General features: G+C 46.0%; 1 long non-coding RNA gene and 1 other non-coding gene across 2 annotated transcripts in view; both read right to left on the minus strand.

Annotated features, from left to right (window-relative positions):
• Positions 1–1,469: 1,469 nt before the first annotated feature.
• Positions 1,470–1,541, minus strand: trnaa-ugc (transfer RNA alanine (anticodon UGC)). Its single transcript has one exon. It is a non-coding gene; the product is annotated as a tRNA-Ala (tRNA).
• An 18,057-nt stretch (positions 1,542–19,598) lies between these two features.
• LOC134360057 (uncharacterized) overlaps positions 19,599–22,771 on the minus strand; it is a 47,363-nt gene continuing 44,190 nt past the window's right edge. The window contains exon 3 of the long non-coding RNA XR_010021241.1: positions 19,599–19,685. This is a non-coding gene — a long non-coding RNA (uncharacterized LOC134360057). The remainder of the gene's footprint in view (positions 19,686–22,771) is intronic.

A 22,771-nucleotide genomic window follows, 5' to 3' on the forward strand; every position in this document is an offset into this window, starting at 1 on the left:
AGAGGATACAGGTTTAAGGTGCTGGGGAGCAGGTACAGAGGAGATGTCAGGGGTAATTTTTTACACAGAGAGTGGTGAGTGCGTGAAATGGGATGCCGGCGACAGTGGTGGAGGTGGATACGATAGTGTCTTTTAAGAGACTTTCGGATAGGTACATGGAGCTTAGAAAAATGGAGTGCTATGCCTAGTAATTTCTAAGGTAGGGAAATGTTCGGCACAACTTTGTGGGCCGAAGGGCCTGTATTGTGCTGTAGGTTTTCTATGTTTCTATTCCCAACAATCTTTGCTTCCACCACATTTACAAACGTGCTCTCCACTCCATGTTGACAAATACAGTACTGTGTAAGTCTTTAAGCACCCTAGTGCGCTCGCTCGCTCTCTCTCTCTCTCTACTGTACATATTTCTTATTGTGATTCATTGATTTTTTTTCATTATGAATTGCAATATACTGCTGCCATTAAACAACAAATATATATGAAAGCTGACTCTGATTCTAAGGCTATGAACTCCACTCGGTATTCTAGTGATGTGGGTGGGCACAGAGGCTCGATAGGAACCTGAGGGGCAGCTTTTTTACACAGTATATGGAATGAGCTGCCAGAAGGAAGTGGCAGAGGTGGGTGCTATTGCAACGTTTAAAAGACATTTGGACCAGTACAGCGATGGGAAATGTTAGAGAAAGGCCTTTTTTATGCTATGGGCCAGTACCACCAAATAAGGGGCTGTGGACCCTAGGCTGGGAACCCTTAGTTTAGGGGATATGGGCTAAACTAGGACTATCTCAGTTAGATGTCTTTTTCTGCGTGACAGACCCTTCTGGCCTAACAAGCCCGCGCTGCCCAATTATACCCAGGTGACCAATTAACCTATCAACCGGTACGGCTTTGGACTGTGGGATGAAACAGGAGCACCCGGAGGAAACCCACGCGGTCACGGGGAGAACGTGCAAACACCTTACAGGTAGCGGCTGGAATCAAACCCAGTCACTAGTACGGTAATTGTGTTACACTAACCGCTACACTGCCATGCTGCCCCAACATCCGAGAGTTAGCAGCGGAAATATTGGAGGTGAGGTCTACATGTCAATGTCTCAGGTTTGGATTTTACAGTCTGAATTCCCTCTGAAGTCTGGTCAGAATTCTTTCTATTTATTATCAAGATCTAACATGGAACTGGCCCTGCCGGCCAGTCGAGACACGCAACCAAGAAATCCCCCGATTTTAATTCTAGCCTAATTCCGGGACAATTTACAATGACCAATTTACCTACCTATCATTACATCTTTGGACTGTGCGAGGAAACCAGAGCACCCAGAGGAAACAACGGAAGAACATACAAACTGCTTACAGGCAGCAGCCGGAATTGAACCCATGTCACTTCTACTGTAAAATGCTGTGCTAACCATTACACCCCCCCACCCCCCCGGGATTTTCCTCCTTTTGTTGTTCAAAACTCAAAATCTCCTGTGTGGAGATGCCAGGGATTGAACCCGGGACCTCATACATGCAAAGCATGCACTCTTCCACTGAGCTACATCCCCCAAAGGCTCTAATTCCATGCTGGGTTACGTCTGTAGGTGGTGGATGATGTCTGTCCACTGAGGCTGTGAAAGAGTCAAATGTTTTGTTCAATAATAGGGGAAAGAATTTTTTAAAAATTCTGTGGTTGTAATGAAAGCACCATATTTGTCGCCCTTCAGCCTCTTTCGCAGCAATTAATCAGTCGCAGAAGCTGGAAAGAACATCACTTACTCCAGCCAATCTCAGATCTATTGTCTGAGTCACTGAGCAGTGATCTGTCTTATGATTGAAAGGTTTAATTTACTAGAGCCACTGACACGGTAACATAATTAAACAGTTAGCGTCAAGATGTAGTATTTGTCAAATTTAGAATCCTCACCTCAGAAATCTGAAGAGAATTTCTAGAGAAGATTTACAAGAATGTTGCCGGGATTCGAGGACCTGAGTTAAAAGATTGAGCAAGCTATGAATTTATTCCCTGGAATGTAGAAGGTTGAGCGGAGATTTGATAGAGGATATCATAAGCATGAGAAAGTCTGCAGATGTTGGAAACCCAAAGCAACTCACACAAAAGGACGGAGGAACTCAGCAGGTCAGGCAGTATATATGGAAAAGAGCAAACAGTTGATGCTTTGGGCCAACTGAGAAGGACAAGGGAAGGTACCAGAATAAAAATGTTGGGGGAGGCCAGTTGGAAGGTGAGAGGTAAAGGAAGAAGGGTGGGGAAAAGTCAAGGGCTAGAGAAGAAGGAATCGGATAAGAGAGGGGAGTGGACTCTAGGAGAAAGGGAAGGAGGAGGGGACCCAGGGGGAGGTGATAGGCAGGTAAGAAGAGGTAAGAGGTCAGAGTGTAAAGAGCAGAGACTAAAGAGCAAAGTTCCAGAGATCAGGGCAACAAAGAGTTTACTGTGGGAAGCAGAGGAGCAGCTTCAGGATTGTTTCGAGTCTGTGGACTGAGCCGTGTTCAAGGACATGGAACCATGAGGCAGCAAGTGGGAATAAAATGATCCTTTTCTGGATGGCTGCCAGTGACTAGTGGTGTTCCATGGGGATTGGTGTTGGGACCACTTCTTTTTATGCTGTATGTCAACGATTTAAATGATGGAATAGATGGCTTTGTTGCCAAGTTTGCAGATGATACGAAGGTTGGTGGAGGGACAGGTAGTGTTGAGAAAACAGGTAGGACGCAGAAAGATTAGACAGATTAGGAGAATAGGCAAGAAAGTGCCAAACGAAATACAATGTTGGAAAATACACTTTGGTAGTAGAAATAAATGTGCAGACTATTTTAAAAATGGGGAGAAAATCCAAAAATCTGAGATGCAAAGGGACTTGGGAGACCTTGTGTTGAACACCCTAATGATTAACTTGCAGGTTGAGTCGGTGGTGAGGAAGGCAAATGCAATATTAGCGTGATTTTAGGAGGTCTAGAATACAAGAGCAAGGATGTGATGCTGAGTCTTTATAAGGCACTAGTGAGGCCTCACCTTGAGTATTGTGAACAGTTTTGGGCCCCTCATCTTAGAAAAGATGTGCTGGCATTGGAGAGGGTCCAGACGAGTTTCACGAGGATGATTCCAGGAATGAAAGGGTTATCATATGAGGAATGTTTGATGGCTTTGGGACTGTACTCGCTGGAAATCAGAAGAATGAAGGGGATCTTATTGAAACCTTTCAAATGTTGAAAGGCCTAGACAGAGTTGATGTGGAAGTGATGTTTCCCATGGTGAGGGAGTCCAGGACAAAAGGGCACAGCCTCAGCATAGAGGGGTGTCCATTTAAATCAGAGATGCAGAAAAATTTCTTTAGCCAGAGTGGTGAATTTGTGGATTTGATTACCACAGGCAGTTGTGGAGGTCAGGTCATTGGGTGTATTTAAGGCAGAGCTTGATAGATTCTTGATTGACACGGCATCAAAGGTTATGGAGAGAAGGCTTGGGAGTGGGGCTGAGGAGGAGGAGAAAAGATCAGCCATGATTGAATGGTGGAGCAGACTCGATGGACCAAATAGTCTATATTGGTGGATCTGAATGGACACATCATGATTGTCACAGGCTTTATAATAATAGCCATAGATGTGTGTGTCCTCACAAAATCTACATATTCTTCCCAACCAAAAGCCCTAGATGAATCATCCTTGTGAACCTCCAAATCTCTGTCTCGGTGTCTCTTCCTCTCTTTCTCTGTCTCTTTCTCTCACTCACTTGCTCTTCCTCTCTCTTCCAATCTCTCTCTCTCTGTTTCTCTTTCACTCCCTCTCTGACTGTCTCTTTCTCTCTCTGCCTCTCTCCCTCTCCCAGTTTCTCTCTCTCACCCATCTGCTCTCCCTACCCCTCTGGCTCAATCTCTATCTCTCTCTGTCTCACTCACTTGCTCTCTCCCTCTCTCTCACACACACACATACACACTCTTTCTCTCTCACACACACACTCTCACTCTCTCCCCCCTCTCCCACTCTCTCTCTCAACGAGTAATTTGAAAGCTGTGTAAGAACGGAGATCGCACCTTGAGAAAGAAAGCTGGATAATTGCTCGGCTCATCAATCTGGGACAGATTGCTTTTGGAGCTGAGTGCGACGTTGGGGTCAGGACGAAAGCTGCACTCAGAAACGTTTGCCTGGTCTCGCCTTGCAGACTGGAAGGGTAGGCAGCTGCTGTGCCTCCTCCTCCTCCCCTGGGAAGCCGGACAGAATGACTACTGATCTACGTTCATTATCAAATGCAACTGGGAAACTAGCAGTGCATTACCCCTTGTAGAAAGAAACAGAGGGCTGGCAGAACAAAAAGAGTTCACCGTGTCCTCTGGCTGTGAGCACGGACAAAGTAAAATGCTTATGGCTCTGCATAATTTGAGGATGTGGAAATGATCAAGAGGATACTGGAGCTACAAGGATTAATCAATGAGGACAGATCCAATGGAGGTTAGGAGGCTGAAGGGTGATCTTAAAGGTACATAAAATAATTATGTAGATTATGTAGAAGTCCCTACAAAGGACAATGAGAACAGCTGAGAGGATCATAGGGGTCTCTCTACTGTCCTTCGGGAAAAGTCACCAGGAGTGCTACATACGCAGGCCCCTAGTCTCCATCCATCCAGCCTCCTCTTTGACTTTCTACCATCAGGCAGAAGACTCCGATGCATAAAAAGAAGGATGGTCAGAATGAAGAACAGTTTATTCTCCCAGGCTGTTAGGCTTCTGAACTCCATGCTGCATCGTATTCGAAGTGTCACTGGTTAATCTGTTCTGTATCTTACACTATTTAATATTAATGCACTTTATTTGTTATTTATCTGTAGATTTTATCCGTACCTTCATATGCGATCGTGTGCTAGGTGCACTACTGTGTTTGGAGAAACATTGTCTCGTTTCTGCATACATAATATGGTTATATACATTCTATACATGAATATAGTTAAATAACAATGAACTTGACTTGATAAGGGCAGATATTATGGAGTTTACAATTAGTTTTATTTATTTAGAGATTCAACATAGGGTACTGACGAACTTTTACCGCTGTACCATTGAAAGCATACTCACCAACTGCATCTCAGTGTGGTATGGCAATTGTTCCGTATCGGACCGCAAAGCACTCCAGTGTGTGGTGAAAACTGCCCAGCAGATTATCGGCACCTAAATGCCCACCATTGAGCACATCTACCATAAACGCTGCCTGGGCAGAGAGAAAAGCATTATCAAGGATGCATCTCACCCTAACCATGGACTTTTTACTCTCCTCCCATCCAGTAGGCGCTACAGGAGCCTCTGCTCCCACACCAGCAGGCACAGGAAGAGCTTCTTCCCTGAAGCTGTGACCCTGCTGAACCTCACATCACAGTGCTAAGCAGTATTGCATCCGTATTGGACTGTCTCAGTACTTCTATATTTGTATGCTGTCGCACTTACTTTTTATTCGCAGTTATTTTGTAAATAATACTATTCTTTTGCACTTCTGGTTAGATTCTAATTGCATTTCATTGGCTTTGTATCTGTACTTGGCACAGTTGAATCTAATCTAATCTAAACACAGTAACAGGTCCTCCGGCCCAACGAGACCCCACTGCCCAATTAGACCCGTGTGGCCAATTATAATACTAGCCATTACATCTTTGTATATGGTCCGGAAACCAGAGTACACGAACTCTGGTAGAGTAGTGGTTAGCACAACACTTTACAGTACAGGCCGTCTGGGTTCAATTCTACTGCTGCCCATGAGGAGTTTGTACATTCTCTCTGTGACAGCGTGTGTTTCCACTGGGTGCTCTGCTTTTTGTTATACCGCTCCCCCTCCCCTCCCATTATCACTGATATATGTTGTGAAAGTCATTTTGCAACAACAGAGAAAAATGATCATAAATCACACAAGTAAATAAATAATGAGGTACAGCTCATGGACCGTTCAGAAATCAGATGGCAGAGGGAAAGAAGCAGTTCCCAAAATGGTGAGTGTGTGTCTTCAGGCTGCTGTACCTCCTCCCTGATGGTAGCAGTGAGAAGAAGATATATCCCAGATGGTGAGGGTCCTTTAATGATGGATGTTGGCTTCTTGAGACACTGCCTTTTGAAGATATCCTCAGTGCAGGGGAGGGTTGTGCCTGTGTTATAATTGGCTGAGTCTAAAATCCTCTGCAGCCCTTTTTTGATCCTGCACATTATAATCTCCATTCCGTTCCCTGATGTAACCAGTCAGAATGTCTTTGGTAACATCCCAAATCTCTTCAAACTCCTAATAAAGTTTAGCCACTGTCGAGCCTTATTTGTGATTGTTTCAATCTGTTGGGACCTAGATAGATCCTCCAAGGTGCTGACACCCAGGAACTTGAAGCTACTCACCCTTTCCATTGCTGATCCCTCAATAATTTGGATGTGTACGTGGATGGCATGAGTATAGAGGGCTGTGGTCCAATGAAGGTCAACAGGACCAGCCGGAATAATAGTTCGGCATGGACTAGATGGGCCAAAGGGCCTTTTTCTGTGCTGTAGTGTTCTATGGCTCTCTGACACTAATGAGGACTGGTGTGTGTTCGCCCAACTTCCCTTTCCTGAAGTTCAAAATCAATCCTTTGTTCTTGTTGACATTGAGTGTGAGCTTGTTGTTGCAATACCACTCAACCAGCAGATCTACCTCACTCCTGTACGCCTTCCTTGTGATCATCTGAGATTTGGCCAACAACAGAGGTGTCTTTGACAAATTTGTAGATGGGGTTTGAGATGTGCCTAGCAACACAGTTTAGAGTGCAGAGAGCTGTGGGCTAAGAGAGGAGGAGATGTTATTTCTGATCCACTCTGACTGTGGTCTTCTGCTGAGAAAGTTAAGGATTCAGGTGAAGAGGAGATACAGTGGTCCAGATTTTGAAACTTGCTGATTAGTACTGAGGGGTTGCTCGTGTTGAATGCTGAGCTATATTCAATAAACAGCAACCTGACATACTGTAGGCATTCTTACTGCCCAAGTGTTCCAAAGTTGAGCAGAGAGCCAGTGAGATTGTGTCGGCTGCGACGGGAGAGAGCAGAAGGGAGAATGTCTGGAGCTGGTGTGGTCTTTGATTATGCTGACTGCTTTACTGAGGCAGCAAGAAGTGTAGGCAGAGTCCACAGAGGGGAAACTGGAACTAGGGGACATAGCTTCAGGATTCAGGGGGGTAGATTTAGGATGGAGATGAGGAGGAACTGCTTTTCCCAGAGGGTGGTGAATCTGTGGAACTCTCTGCCCAATGAAGCAGTGGAAGCCATCTCAGTAAATATATTTAGGACAAGGTTGGATAGATTTTTCCATAGTAGGGAAATTAAGGGTTATGGGGAACGGGCAGGTAGGTGGAGATGAGTCCATGGCCAGATCAGCCATGATCTTATTGAATGGCGGAGCAGGCTTGACAGGCCGATGGCTTCCTCCTCCTACTTCTTATGTTCTTCTGGTTGCTGCGATGTGCTTTGCTGTGCCTACACTCTCTGTAGTTCCTTGTGGTCACGTACAGAACAGTTATCAGAAGGGATAGAGTTATCCCCTCTGGTTCTGGCTAACTTCATTCACCCTCACTCACCCTAACACTGATCCCACAACCAATGGACTCACCTTCAGAGACTCTTCATCTCATGTTTTTGATATTTATTGCTTGCTTGCTTATTTATTTATTTATTCTTTTTATATTTACACAGTTTGCTGTCTTTTGTACAAGGGGTGATTGACAAGTTCGTGGCCTAAGGTAGAAGGAGTCAATTTTAGAAAACCTAGCACGTTTATTTTTCAACATAGTCCCCTCCTACATTTACTCATTTAGCCCAGCGGTTGTGGAGGATACGGATCTTGGACCTCCAGAAAGTGGTCCACAGCAGGGGTGTTTGATAAGTTTGTGGCCTAAGGTAGGAGGAGATGAGTTATTAACTTCAAACTTTCTGCATAATCACTCAAAGAGTTGAACTGCATGTGCATGTAACGAGAGCTGTATATCTCATCTCCTTCTACCTTAGGCCATGAACTTATCAATCGCCCATCTGTGGGCACTTTCTGGAGGTCTAGGATCCGTATGCTCCACAAACACTGGACTAAGTGTGTACGTGTAGGAGGGGACTATGTTGAAAAATAAATGTGGTAGGTTTTCTAAAACTGACTCCTTCTACCTTAGGCCACAAACTTATCAATCACCCCTCGTACATTGGTTGTTTGTCTGTCCTTGTTGTTTCTGGTGTTTTGTTGATTCTATTGTGTTCGTTTGTATTTACTGTGAATGCCCGCAAGAAAATGAATCTCAGGATAGTACATGGTGACATATATTTCCTTTGAACTTTGAACTTTGAAGTCTTTATGCATCCACGCAGAATGCTTTCTATGGTGAGAATTGGTAAGAGTCAATGGGGACATTGAATTTCTTTAGCCTCCTGAGGAATTAGAGGTGTTGGTGATGTCGACATGGTTGGAGGCTATTGTTGACCTAGGAACTTGAAGCTCTCAACCTCTCCACATCAACATCACTGATGCAGACAGGAGCATGTGCCCCGTCTGCTATTCCCCCTAATCTGCACGGGTGCATGGCCGCGCAGTAACTGAAGTGCTCCCACGCACACGGCCTTTGTTTCCCCACAGCTGCAAATGGATGCAGTGAGAGAACGTGAAAGATTTTCTTTGTTATACTGTGTTTCATTATACCCTTTAATTAGTAAATAGAATCAAAAGTACGTGACTTTTCCCATTTTCATTCTGAATATTCATAGTATGTATATTACAAAAAAGCCATTTAAAGTGCCACGTAGTTTTCAGGCCATGTAAAAATTTCCTGCTCAGATCAATGGTTGGTCCGCACAGCTGTAAAAAGAAATTAGAGGGAATGTTGGCCTCTAAGGGAACACCTCCCCTCCCCACCCCCACCTTTCTGAAGTCAATGACCAGCCCTTTTGTTTAGTTGCCATCGATGGAAATGTTGCCATGTCACCATGACACTAAGCTGCCTATCTTCTTCCTCTGCTCTGATTCGTCATTATCTGTCATGTGCCCTGTTGGCCTCTGCGGCTTGCACTGGGCTTCTAGGTTTCTCAAGCACCTGCACTCTACTAATTGTGTCTTAACTAGAGCCGTCAAGCCCTGGTGCCTTCCTTTTAATCTTGTCAAGTTCATTGTGACTGGCACGGGTTTCCTGCATTCTGTGATTATTTAAAGCGGACTTTTGTTTACTGCTGTAGTGGAGTCCCTGAGTGTTTGTGGAGAATGATTTGTCTCAAGGTGTCACTCAGTTGTGCATCCCATTCTCTGTTGCTATTCCTCCTCCTGTCCTCTGTCTCCTCCTCAAGAGTCTGCCTTTCCTCCGCTCCTGGATCTAATTGTTGCCAGTGCTCACCATGACAGGGTCTGCCATTCCTCAGCTCCTGGGTTCAGTCACGCCAGCAGTCCACTACAGTGGTATCATCTGTAAACTTTCAGCAGGAGTTGGACTCAAATCTGGCCACACAGTCATGAGTGTACAGGGAGTACAGTAGGGGATGAGAATTCATCTTTGTGGAGCATCAGAGTTAATAAAAATCATGGCAGAGGTGTTGCTGTTTACCAGGGTGGTGAATCTGTGGAATTCATGGCTGTGGAGACTAAGTCTTTGGGTATTTAGAGAATCATGGTCTGATCAGGGACAGAGAGCATGGCTTTGTAAAGGGCAGATTGTGTCTAACAGGCCTGATAGAGTTCTTTGAGGAGGTGACCAGGCATATGGATGAGGATAGTGCAGTAGATGTGATTTATATGGATTTTAGTAAGGCATTTGACAAGGTTCCACACGGTAGGCTTATTCAGAAAGTCAGAAGGCATGGGATCCAGGGAAGTTTGGCCAGGTGGATTCAGAATTGGCTTGCCTGCAGAAGGCAGAGGGTGGTGGTGGAGGGAGTACATTCAGATTGGAGGATTGTGACTAGTGGTGTCCCACAAGGATCTGTTCTGGGACCTCTACTTTTCGTGATTTTTATTAACAACCTGGATGTGGGGGTAGAAGGGTGGGTTGGCAAGTTTGCAGACGACACAAAGGTTGGTGGTGTTGTAGATAGTGTAGAGGATTGTCAAAGATTGCAGAGAGACATTGATAGGATACAGAAGTGGGCTGAGAAGTGGCAGATGGAGTTCAACCCAGAGAAGTGTGAGGTGGTACACTTTGGAAGGACAAACTCCAAGGCAGAGTACAAAGTAAATGGCAGGATACTTGGTAGTGTGGAGGAGCAGAGGGATCTCGGGGTACGTGTCCACAGATCCCTGAAAGTTGCCTCACAGGTGGATAGGGTAGTTAAGAAAGCTTATGGGGTATTAGCTTTCATAAGTCAAGGGATAGAATTTAAGAGTTGCGATGTAATGATGCAGCTCTATAAAACTCTGGTTAGGCCACACTTGGAGTACTGTGTCCAGTTCTGGTCACCTCAGTATAGGAAGGATGTGGAAGCACTGGAAAGGGTACAGAGGAGATTTACCAGGATGCTGCCTGGTTTAGAGAGTATGCATTATGATCAGAGATTAAGGGAGCTAGGGCTTTACTCTTTGGAGGGAAGGAGGATGAGAGGAGACGTGATAGAGGTGTACAAGATAATAAGAGGAATAGATAGAGTGGATAGCCAGTGCCTCTTCCCCAGGGCACCACTGCTCAATACAAGAGGACATGGCTTTAAGGTAAGGGGTGGGAAGTTCAAGGGGGATATTAGAGGAAGGTTTTTTACTCAGAGAGTGGTTGGTGCGTGGAATGCACTGCCTGAGTCAGTGGTGGAGGCAGATGCACTAGTGAAGTTTAAGAGACTACTAGATAGGTATATGGAGGAATCTAAGGTGGGGGCTTATATGGGAGGCAGGGTTTGAGGGTCGGCACAACATTGTGGGCCGAAGGGCCTGTACTGTGCTGTACTATTCTATGTTCTATGTTCTATGTATATTTAAAGTAGAGATTGAGGGGTTCTTGATTAGCAAGGATGTCAAAGGTTATGGAGAGAAGGTAGGAGAATGGGTTTGAGAGGGATAATAAATCAGCAGTGATGGAATGGTTCAGCAGGATCAATGGGCCAAATGGCCTAATTCTGCTTCTTTGCATTGTGGTCTTATGGTCTTATCCTTACTGATTGCAGCCTATAGGTCAGGAAGTCAAGGATCCAGCTTTAGAGGGAGGCATTGACTCCCAAGGTTTGGGATTTGGTGATGAGTTTGCTGGGAATAATAGTACTGAAGGCAGAGCTGAAAAGTAATGTAGTGCCATGGTAGCTTAGCAGTTAGCGCGATGCTATTGCAGCTCAGAGTTCAGAGTTCAGAGTTCAGTTCTGGTGTCGTCTGTCAGGAGTCTATACATCCTCCCTGTGGTATGTGGGGGGTTTCCTCTTGGTGCTCCGGTTTCCTCCTACATTCCAACGACGCACCAGTTGGTCAGTGAATCGGATATTGTAAATTGTCCTGTGATTAGGCTAGGGTTAAATCGGGAGATTGCTGGGCAGTGCAGCTCAAAGGGCTGAAAGGTCCTGTTTCACACTGTGTCCCAATAAATAAATTAGAATGCAATGGACAAGTTCAAGTTCAGGTTTATTGACTGTATATCTGACTGTGCATTTATACAACCAAATAAAACAACACTCCCCTGGACAATAGCGCACCCACAATGCATCTATCACACACAGCACATAAAACAAAATACTACCACAGATAAGTTAGTAAAATGCAGGTGAAGTGTGCAGCACAGGTAAACAGTAAGCAATAAACTGCTCACTAACCTAGTGAGGAGACCTCGGTAGTGGCAGTGTATTCATTAGTCTCACAGCCTGAGGGAAGAAGCTGTTATCCAGTCTGACAGACCTAGTCCTGATGCTTCTGTATCTCATTCCTGGCAATAGTGGGTCAAAGAGGTAGTGGGACGGGTGGTGGGAATTCTCAACAATGCTTCGAGCTCTTCGTATACAACGCACTTGGTAAATGTCACAAGGGAGAGGATGGAAACCCCAGTAATTGTCTCGGCGGTTTTTGCTGCACTGAGGGTGTAAATATTCTGTAAACTCCATTGCACCAGATTGCTTCTTTATCTTCGAGATAGAAATGTGCTGAGGATCTTGTTTATGTTGTTGCTCAGCACGTTGACTGTCACTGAACTCCCTACCTGTGGTTGGAAACATCTGCTATTGCTTCCTTTCACCACTTCGCCTCGACTGCACACGCTGTCAGAAGGAGCTCACCGCTCAAAAGAATGAAGCCACTCGTCTCCGAGAGCCCCTCCACTTTAAGCTGCTCTTATCTCAGAAGCTGCAATATGAGATTGGACTGCAGCCAGAACCACTTCCTCAAAAACCAGCAGCAGATCGAGAGTGTTTATGGTTGACTGACTCGATTATATGTCAAATCTCTCAACTTTGACTTTCACCCCTGTTTTTCCTTGAAAGGTCTCTTCCTTGGGTGCAGCACCAAGAAGCAAATCATGGCCATTTAATTATTTTACACCTGCACGGACCAACCATTGCTCTAAGCAGGAAATTTTTACACGGCCTGAAAACTGTGCAGCACCTTAAATGTTTTTTGTATAATATGCATACTCTGAATATTAGAATGAAAATTGAAAAATCACATACTTTCGATTTTATAAATGGAAGTGTGTAATAAAATATAGTACAACAAAGAAAATCCTTCATGTTTCATAAACTTTTAAATTTAGACAGCGTCAGAGTTCAGCAGGCTGGCAGTTTATTAACAATGAGCTACAGACTTCCATTCTGTGTTTATCGTTACAATTTTTAACAGTGTTATAACTTGAAACGCGGACAATGTAAATATGTTGAAGCTCTAAAATGTTAAGTAAAGGTTGTTGTACATTTATTATTTAGAAAATTTATGGATTAGATTCATTAATATAATTAATTGCAGGGTCTTTCACAATTATTTTAATATAGCTTTCAAAATTATATTAACATAATTTTGGGCAAAACAGTGGTGTGGTGGTTAGCACAATGCCTTACAACACAGGTGACCTGGGTTCAATTCCTGCCACTGCCTCCAAGGAGTTTGTACATTCTCCCTGTGATGTTGTGGGTTTCCTCTGGGTGCTCCAGTTTCCTCCTACAGTCCAAAGATTTCCTGGTTAACACACACAAAATGCTGGAGGAACTCTGCAAACCAGGCAGCATTTATGGAGACGTTTCGGGCCGAGACCTTTTGGCAGGCAGGTTAATTGGTCATTGTAAATTGTAAATTGTCTCGTGATTTGGCTAGGATTAAATTGGGGCACGGCTCAAAGGGCCGGAAGGGTCTATTCTGCACTGTAGCTCAAAAAAATTTTTTGATATTATTAACATTATATAAAAGAAAATTCCAGATGCGTGGAAACAAAGTCTATATGCGTGGGAGCATTTATTATGTGCCCTGTGCAACTTAGTGGAAACAGTGGCCATTATTATGTTATCCATTTAGCTGATGCTCCATTTATCTGCCTGTTGAAGGGTCCCAACTGGAAATATTAACTCTTTATTCCTTCCATAGGTGCTGTGTGATCTGAATTTCCAGCATCTGCAGAATTGCTTGTGTTAACCCATTTATCTGATCTGTCCATTGTTCAGTTTAACTGTCTCATAGTTTAGAATGGTATCGCAAAAACAACCTTGCACTCAGTGTTGACAAGACCGAGGAATTGATTGTGGACTTCAGGAACGAGAAGTCAGGAGAACACACAACAGGTCTTACTAAGGAGTTAATGGTGGAAACAGAGAGCAGCTGAAGCTCCTTGGCTTCGACATACTTTGATAGGCAAACTCAAAGGTCTAAAGTTGGATAAGTCACCCGAACCAGATGGACAATATCCCAGAATCCCAAGAGAGGTGGCAGAAGAAATAACAGTTGCATTGGTCATGATCTTTCAACAATCACTTGATTCTGACACAGTCCTGGAGGAATCGAAGATTGCAAATGTCACACCACTCCTTAAGGAGGGAGGAAGGCAAAAGAAAGGAAATCATAGGCCAGTTGGCCTAACCTCAGTGGTTGGGAAAGTGTTGGAGTCTGTTATTAAGGATGAGGTTTCGGGGTACTTGGAGACTGTTGATAAAATAAATTAAATTCAGCATGGTTTCTGTAAAGGGAAATCTTGCCTGACAAATCTGTTAGAGTTCTTCGAGGGAGTAATAAGCAGAGTGGACAAAGGAGAGGCAGTGGATGTCATTTACTTGGATATTCAGAAGGCGTTTGATAAGTTGCCACACATGAGGCTGCTTAACAAGATAAAATCTTGTGGTGTTACAGGAAATACACTGGCATGGATAGAGAAATGGCTGACAGGCTGGAGGCAGTGAGTGGGAAAAAAGGGAGCCTTTTCTGGTTGGCTGCCAGTGACCAGTGGTGTTCCTCAGGGGTCAGTATTGGGAATGTTACTTTTCACACTGTTGGTCAATAATCTGGATAATGGAACTGATGGCTTTGTGGCAAAGTTTGTGGATGATATGAAGGTAGGTGGAGGGGTAGACAGAGCTGAGGAAACAATGTGATTGCAGCAGGACTTTGACAAATTGGAAGAATAGGGCAAGAATGGAGGAAAGGAGGAATTTTTTTAGACAGAGGGTGGTGAATCTGTGGAATGCTCTGCCACAGACTGCACTGGAGGCCAAGTCCATGGGTATATTTAAGGCGGAGATTGATCGTTTCCTGATCAGTCAAGGCGTCAAAGGATATGGCGAGAAGGCAGGCGTATGGGGTTGAGTGGGACCTGAGATCAGCCATGGTGGAATAGCGAAGCAACATTGATGGGCTGAATGGCCAAATTCTGCTCCTATGTCTTATAGTCTTATTGTCTAAGACTCGCTAGTGGCTCTACTTCAGTAGATGTTTGAGGAGATTTGGTATGTCACCAAAGATTCTTACAAATTTCTATGGATTTACTGTGGAGAGCATCCTAACTGATTGCATCCCAGCATGGAATGGAAGCTCTAATGTGTAGGATTTCAAAAGGCTGCAGAGAGTTGTAGTCTTGGCCAGCTCTATCATGGTCACATCTCTCCCTACCATTGAGATCATCTTCAAGGGCCAATGCCTCAAGCAGGTGGCATCCACCATTAAAGACCCTCACCATCTGGGACATGCCCTCTTCTCATTACTACCATCAGGGAGGAGGTACAGGAGCCTGAAGGATCACACTCAGTGAATCAGGAATAGCATCTTCCCCTCTGCCATCTGATTTCTGAATGATCCCTGAACCCTACCACATTATTACTTTTAGTTTTGAATGATTTATTTACTTATGTATTTGAGAATAATTTTAGTCTGCTCTCTACTGCTGCCACAAATCACCATACCATCTAAGGCTGTGATAGAAAACCTAATTCTGACTCAGATTCTGATTTTGTTGTCATGTATCAAGTTCAAGTTTAATTGTCATTCAATCATATAAGAATATCCATGAATGCAGCCAAACAAAATGTGTTCCTCCAAGACCAAGATGCAACACGCAGTACCAACAATCATACACAGCAAAAGGCACTTATAGTGTCATGGTCTGGTCCGTGAAGTCTGCATTCCGGTTCACGGTCCGGTCCATCGACCCTTGCTCCAGGTTTTCCTGTCTACCCTGTTTCTGTTCCTGTTGAGCACTAATTGAGGCAGCTGATGCTCGTTGGGGCTGGCTGCATAAATACCTCCAGAGACCAGGGCGTGGCTGCTGGGTTGTCTTGTCCTTACTCCTTGTATCCCTTCCCCTGTCTTCTGTTTTCTCGCCTTGCATTGCCTGAAGCCTTGCCTTGTCTTGCTGGTAACTCTCGCCTCGTCTCGCCTGAAGTCTTGTCTTGAAGCTACCCTGTACCTAGCTCCCTTCCTGTCCCTTGCCTCTGCCAGGTAAGTCAGGCCATCTTGCCATTACCCTGTGGTTGGTTCTGTCCCTTGCCTCTGCTGGGTAAGTCAGGCTGTCTTGCCGTTACCCTACGGTTGGTTCTGTCCCTTCCTATCCCTTGCCTCCGCCGGGTAAGTCAGGCCGTCTTGCCGTTACCCTGCGGTTGGTTCTTTCCCTTCCTGTCCCTTGCCTCCGTCGGGTAAGCCAGGCCGTCTTGCCGTTACCTGCAGTTGGTTCTGTCCCTTCCTGTCCTTTGCCTCTGTCGGGTAAGCCAGGCTGTATTGCCGTTACCCTGTGGTTGGTCCTGCCCCTTTGTTGGGTGGAGTACCGCGCCCTGCCCAGGAGGAGCTTCAAGACCCCAAGCCTTGAGCCTTGCCCCAAGCCAAGCTTCAAGACCCCAGCCTGCAGCCAAGCTCAAGAACCCAAGCCTCGAGGATCCCGCAGCCAAGCACAAGACTCAAGAACCCAAGCTTTGAGGATCCCGCAGCCAAGCTCAAGACTCAGGAACCCAAGCCTCGAGGATCCCAAGCCAAGCTCAAGACCCAAGACCCCAAGCCTCGAGGATCCCAAGCCAAGCTCAAGACCCAAGACCCCAAGCCTCGAGGATCCCAAGCCAAGCTCAAGACCCAAGACCCCAGCCTCAAGCCTCAAGAGCTAAGACCCCAGCCTGTCTCCAAGCTCAGGCCTCTAGACCCCAGCCACGTCCTGTCCTGAAGCCATGTCATGTCCTTGCCTGGTTCTGGGGTCCGAGCCTGAGCCTGAGGCAAGACCCAGGTTCTGGGTCCTTGTCCAGTCTCGGGCTCGGAGTCCAAGCCTTGTCTCCTAGTCCATGGTTCCTAGTCCTGGTCCCGCTTTCCATAGCCCAAGTCTGCGTTCTTGTCCCTGCTCCTAAACTGAAACCTGTCACGTCCCTACTCTAGTCAAGTCCTGTTCCTTGTACTTCAGTGTCTGTGTCTTGCATTTGGGTCCGTTCCCAGCACCCCCATGTGACATATAGGACCTATAAGATATCATTAAAATACAGTTGCACACAAAAAAATATAGTCCAAGTCCCTGCAGTTTGCAGTCAAACACAATACATTTTGTCTTCTGCTGAGTGAACACTGGAGAGCAGAACCAACTCCAGTATGGATGCCATACCACACCACCTCCAGCTCTCCGGTAGTGTGCACCGGCTCCTACGCCTCTCTCCAGCTCTCCGGTAGTGTGCACCGGCTCCTACGCCTCTCTCCAGCTCTCTGGTAGTGTGCACCGGCTCCTATGCCTCTCTCCAGCTCTCCGGTAGTGTGCACCGGCTCCTACGCCTCTCTCCAGCTCTCCGGTAGTGTGCACCGGCTCCAACGCCTCCCTCCAGCTCTCCGGTAGTGTGCACCGGCTCCTACGCCTCTCTCCAGCTCTCCGGTAGTGTGCACCGGCTCCTACGCCTCTCTCCAGCTCTCCGGTAGTGTGCACCGGCTCCTACGCCTCTCTCCAGCTCTCCGGTAGTGTGCACCGGCTCCTACGCCTCTCTCCAGTTCTCCGGTAGTGTGCACCGGCTCCAACGCCTCCCTCCAGCTCTCCGGTAGTGTGCACCGGCTCCAACGCCTCCCTCCAGCTCTCCGGTAGTGTGCACCGGCTCCTACGCCTCTCTCCAGCTCTCCGGTAGTGTGCACCGGCTCCCACGCCTCTCTCCAGCTCTCCGGTAGTGTGCACCGGCTCCTAAGCCTCTCTCCAGCTCTCTGGTAGTGTGCACCGGCTCCTACGCCTCTCTCCAGCTCTCCGGTAGTGTTCACCGGCTCCTACGCCTCTCTCCAGCTCTCCGGTAGTGTGCACTGGCTCCTACGCCTCCCTCCAGCTCTCCGGTAGTGTGCACCGGCTCCTACGCCTCCCTCCAGCTCTCCGGCAGTGTGCACCGGCTCCTACGCCTCTCTCCAGCACTCCGGTAGTGTGCACCGGCTCCTACACCTCTCTCCAGCTCTCCGGCAGTGTGCACCGGCTCCTACGCCTCCCTCCAGCTCTCCGGTAGTGTGCACCGGCTCCTACGCCTCTCTCCAGCTCTCCGGTAGTGTGCACCGGCTCCTACGCCTCCCTCCAGCTCTCCGGTAGTGTGCACCGGCTCCTACGCCTCCCTCCAGCTCTCCGGTAGTGTGCACCGGCTCCTACGCCTCTCTCCAGCTCTCCGGTAGTGTGCACCGGCTCCTACGCCTCCCTCCAGCTCTCCGGCAGTGTGCACCGGCTCCTACGCCTCTCTCCAGCACTCCGGTAGTGTGCACCGGCTCCTACGCCTCTCTCCAGCTCTCCGGCAGTGTGCACCGGCTCCTACGCCTCCCTCCAGCTCTCCGGTAGTGTGCACCGGCTCCTACGCCTCTCTCCAGCTCTCCAGTAGTGTGCACCGGCTCCTACGCCTCCCTCCAGCTCTCCGGTAGTGTGCACCGGCTTCTACGCCTCCCTCCAGCTCTCCGGTAGTGTGCACCGGCTCCTACGCCTCTCTCCAGCTCTCCGGTAGTGTGCACCGGCTCCTACGCCTCCCTCCAGCTCTCCGGTAGTGTGCACCGGCTCCTAAGCCTCTCTCCAGCTCTCTGGTAGTGTGCACCGGCTCCTACGCCTCTCTCCAGCTCTCCGGTAGTGTGCACCGGCTCCTACGCCTCCCTCCAGCTCTCCGGTAGTGTGCACCGGCTCCTACGCCTCCCTCCAGCTCTCCGGTAGTGTGCACCGGCTCCTACGCCTCCCTCCAGCTCTCCGGTAGTGTGCACCGGCTCCTAAGCCTCTCTCCAGCTCTCTGGTAGTGTGCACCGGCTCCTACGCCTCTCTCCAGCTCTCCGGTAGTGTGCACCGGCTCCTACGCCTCCCTCCAGGAGGGCAGCAAACAGGCACTCACTACGACCGAGGGCACACAACGCTTGCTACGACCGAGGGCACACAGCACACACTACGACCGAGGGCACACAGCACTCGCTACGACCGAGGGCACACAGCGCTCGCTACGACCGAGGGCACATAGCGCTCGCTACGACCGAGGGCACACAGCGCTCGCTACGACCGAGGGCACACAGCTCCCCACCGCTTATGTATGAAGTTGCAAAGACATTCCTTGCTGATGTGAAGCTCAAAGAGCAAACAGTGCTCACAGTAATAACAAATACAAACATAAATATAACGACAACAGTGCAAAAGAACAGAATGGTGCAAAGAATATAGTGCAAATCCAAAGTAGTGCAAGAAGAAATGAGATCATGGCAATAACAGAATTAATTTCAGTTGTAGATCTGGGTTAAATTTTAACTTTTATGAGCAGTTTGTGTAAGTACATGGGATGGGAGGGGTATGGTGGGCTATAGTCCAGGTGTTGGTCGATGGGACGAGGCTGAATAACGGCTCAACATGGATCAGATGGGCCGAATGGCCTATTTCTGTGCTATTGTGCTCTATAGAGGTAGATTTAAGTGTCCAACACTTGCCAAAACAATTGGGAAGGGAATCAGAATCAGAATCACGTTTAATATCACCGGCACGTGTCATGAAATTTATTGTTTTGCAGTAGCAGTACATTGCAATACATAATAATAAAAAAACTGTAAATTACAATAGTAAATATATATATATTTCCTGAAATGTTGAGTGTGTGCCTTCAGGCTCCTGTGCATCCTCCTTGATTGTAGCAATGAGAAGAGGGCATGTCTTGGATGACAGGGGGGTCCTTAATAATGGACGCCACATTTTTGGGGCATTGCTCCTTGAAGATGTCCTCGGTGCTGGGGAGACTAGTGTCTATGATGGAGGTGGCAGCATCCATCATCTTTGTAGTGGCAAGTTTCTTGAGAGTCGTAGTGCACTTATCCAGTCAAACAGAAAGTGTTACATCGCACCCCTGACTTGTGCAGTTGATGGATCCTGTAATGAGGCAGATGGAGACGATTGAAAAGAAAAAGCAATTCACCTCCTTCCCTTTCTCCCAGATTATTAACCTCAATATCTTTCTCTGCTGTGCTGAAGTTTTCACACCAGATGAAGTCATAGGCGTTGATTTGGCAGCAGCTGTTTCACTTTAACACCCTTGCACCCAGAGTGTGGGCAGTTTCATGTAAATTAATGGCACTGGGAAGACTTGTGAAGCTGATTAGCTCCTTCTGGCACCAAAGTACATCAGTTCTAGGAATATACAATCATTAGCCACGATGTTCTCGAGGCAACAGTGAACACAAAGATGTAATGTCTCTATCAGAAAATCATTATATGCTTTTTAATTAAAATATTTAGAAAAATTACATGAAGCCAGACATTAAACTTAATCACATTGATGTGTGTTGTTAACCAGTGTGGAGAATCTGTGTGTACGGCTTAGATATATTACCTCAAAAATCACCTCTGCCATCCTAGAGAATTTGAACCTGATGGTCTTAAGACCATAACATATAGGAGCAGAATTAGGCCATTTGGCCCATTGCGTCCGCTCTGCCATTTCATCGCGGCTGATCCAATTTTCCTCTCAGCCCCAAGCTCCTGCTTTCTCCCTGTATTCCTTCATGCCCTGACCACTCAAGAATCTATCAACCTCTGCCTTAAATATACATAAACACTTGGACTCCACAGTTGCCTGTGGCAAAGAATTCCACAAATTCACCACTGTCTGGCCAAAGAAATTCCTCCTGGTCTCCGTTCTAAAGGGACACCCCTCTATTCTGAATTCTAGTGAATACAGGACCAAAGGCATCAAATGCTCTTCATATAACAATCTGTCCCTACCTGGAATCATTTTCATGAACCTCCTTTGAACACTCTCTCGTCTCAGCACATCCTTTCTAACATAAGGGACCTGAAACTGCTCACAGTAGTCAAACTGAGACCTTACCAGTGCTTTATAAAATCTCATAGGATCAAAATCATTATCATGTTTAGCAGCAGCAGTACAGTGCAACACATGAAATATACTATAAATTACAATAAGAATATACTGTATAGCATACACTCTGGGCACTTCATTAGAAATCTCCTGCACCTAATAAGTGGCCACTGAGTGTATGTTCATGGTCTCCTGCTGTTGTAGCCCATCTACTTCAAGGTTCAACGTGCATTCAGAGATGCTCTTCTGCACACCACTATTATAATGTGTGATTACTTGAATTACTGTCACATTCCTGTCAACTTGAACTAGTTTGGCCATTCTCCTCTGACCTCTCTTATTAACAAGGCATTTTCATTCACAGGATCGCTGGTCACAGGGTGTTTTTTTGTTCCTTGCACCATTCCTGAAAGCTCTAGAGACCATTGTGCGTGAAAATCCCTGGAGACCACCAGTTTCTGAGATACTCAAATCACCCTGCCTGGCACCAATAATCATTCCATGGTCAAAGTCATTTAGATCACATTTCTTCCCCATTTGGATGTTTGGTCTGAATAACTGAACCTCTTGACCATGTCTGCATGCTTTAATATGTTGAGTTGCTGCCACATGATTGGCTGATTAACGAGCAGGTGTACAGGGGTGCCTAGTAAGGTGGCCTCTGAGTGGATATAGCATATATTAATGTAGTATGCAGAGACCCAGTGGGTTGAAAGGGTCCTTCTCTGCGTAAGAAAATTTGAAACAATCAAAGGAAATTCAAATCAGAATGCTTTGTGAATGCAGTGAGGGAGGTAGATTTAAAAAGTACAGTCCCGATGAAGGGTCTCTGCCTGAAACGTTGACTCTCTATTCCTCTCCATAGGTGCTGTCTGACCTGCTGAGTTCTTTCAGAATTTTGTGTGTGTGTGTGTACTGCAGACAGTAAATCCCATTAAGGGAGTCCAAGGAGACTGCAGAAGTTGGAATAAAGAATGATATGTTGCATGTAGAGGCTGATTGGGTGAGAGGATGAAAGATTAGGATGAGAAGTGCTTTATCGCAGTTCTGCCTGACTGGAAAGTGAGTGAGAGCAGATGTACTTATGGAGGTTCATAGGATATCAGCCCAAAATCCTATATAGTGTATATAGGTATAGCAAGAGTTTGACCCAAAACATCAACAATTCCTTTCCTCTCACAGATGCTGCTTGGCACACTGAGTTCTATCAGCAGATTGCTTGTTATTTATCAAAGGACCTCTTCTTCAGAGAGATCTTTTGGACTGAAATATTAAAACGTGCTTTTGCTTAGTTACAATATTACTACCTAATTTCAATACAATTATTTTTATTAACTAAATTAAAGCCTCATCATGGAGTATTACCCACTGAGTTTTCAGGAGTTAATTTAAAATCCCGTTGCCATGGCAATTCAGCATCACACAGAAATTGAATTATTCCTTTTTATCGCACGTTACTGAAAGCAGGATAGGATTAAGTTGAAGATTACTGTGCATATTTATCCCATCTTAAATGACTAATTGCAGAGCAGAAAACAGTTCTTTGGGAAAAAATATTACTCCAGGCAACGTTACAACATGTGTCTTAAATGTTTTTCTTGTGATTGCAAGACCTTGTTGGATTCTGGTAATATAAAATACTGTAAGTGTGGGTCATTGATTCGTTGGTGAGACTACCAGTGGGGGAGCTGATTCTTGCGGTGGCTGGAGAATGATGCCAGAGTCTTAGACCTTAGGCAAGGTTTAATCAATACATTTTGGGGATTGGACTCTAGTTCATGGTATACTGTATGTATTTCTGGTTACTACTTTTTTATTGCTATTTGGTGCAATTGTGATCAGGCGTACTGGCACTGCGGTCTGCAGTCAACAAACAACACAGCGCTAAACTGAATTGAACTGAACCAAATTGGACATTCCTAGACTGTTTTAATGTAGGTTGATGTGATATATTCTGTCTTTCTCACTCGTTTTTTTCCTGTTTGCATGATTTGTCCTTTTTTTGTTTGTGTTGGGTATTTGATGTGAAATACCCGTGGTTTAACTGTATTTTACTAATACAATTATGCTGTTGGGTATTTTATTATCTGCAGATTTTCTCAAGATGCAATGTGTTTCTTTAATTATATTATACAAT

Source organism: Mobula hypostoma, chromosome 2 (assembly GCF_963921235.1).
Source record: "Mobula hypostoma chromosome 2, sMobHyp1.1, whole genome shotgun sequence".
NCBI lineage: Eukaryota > Metazoa > Chordata > Chondrichthyes > Myliobatiformes > Myliobatidae > Mobula > Mobula hypostoma.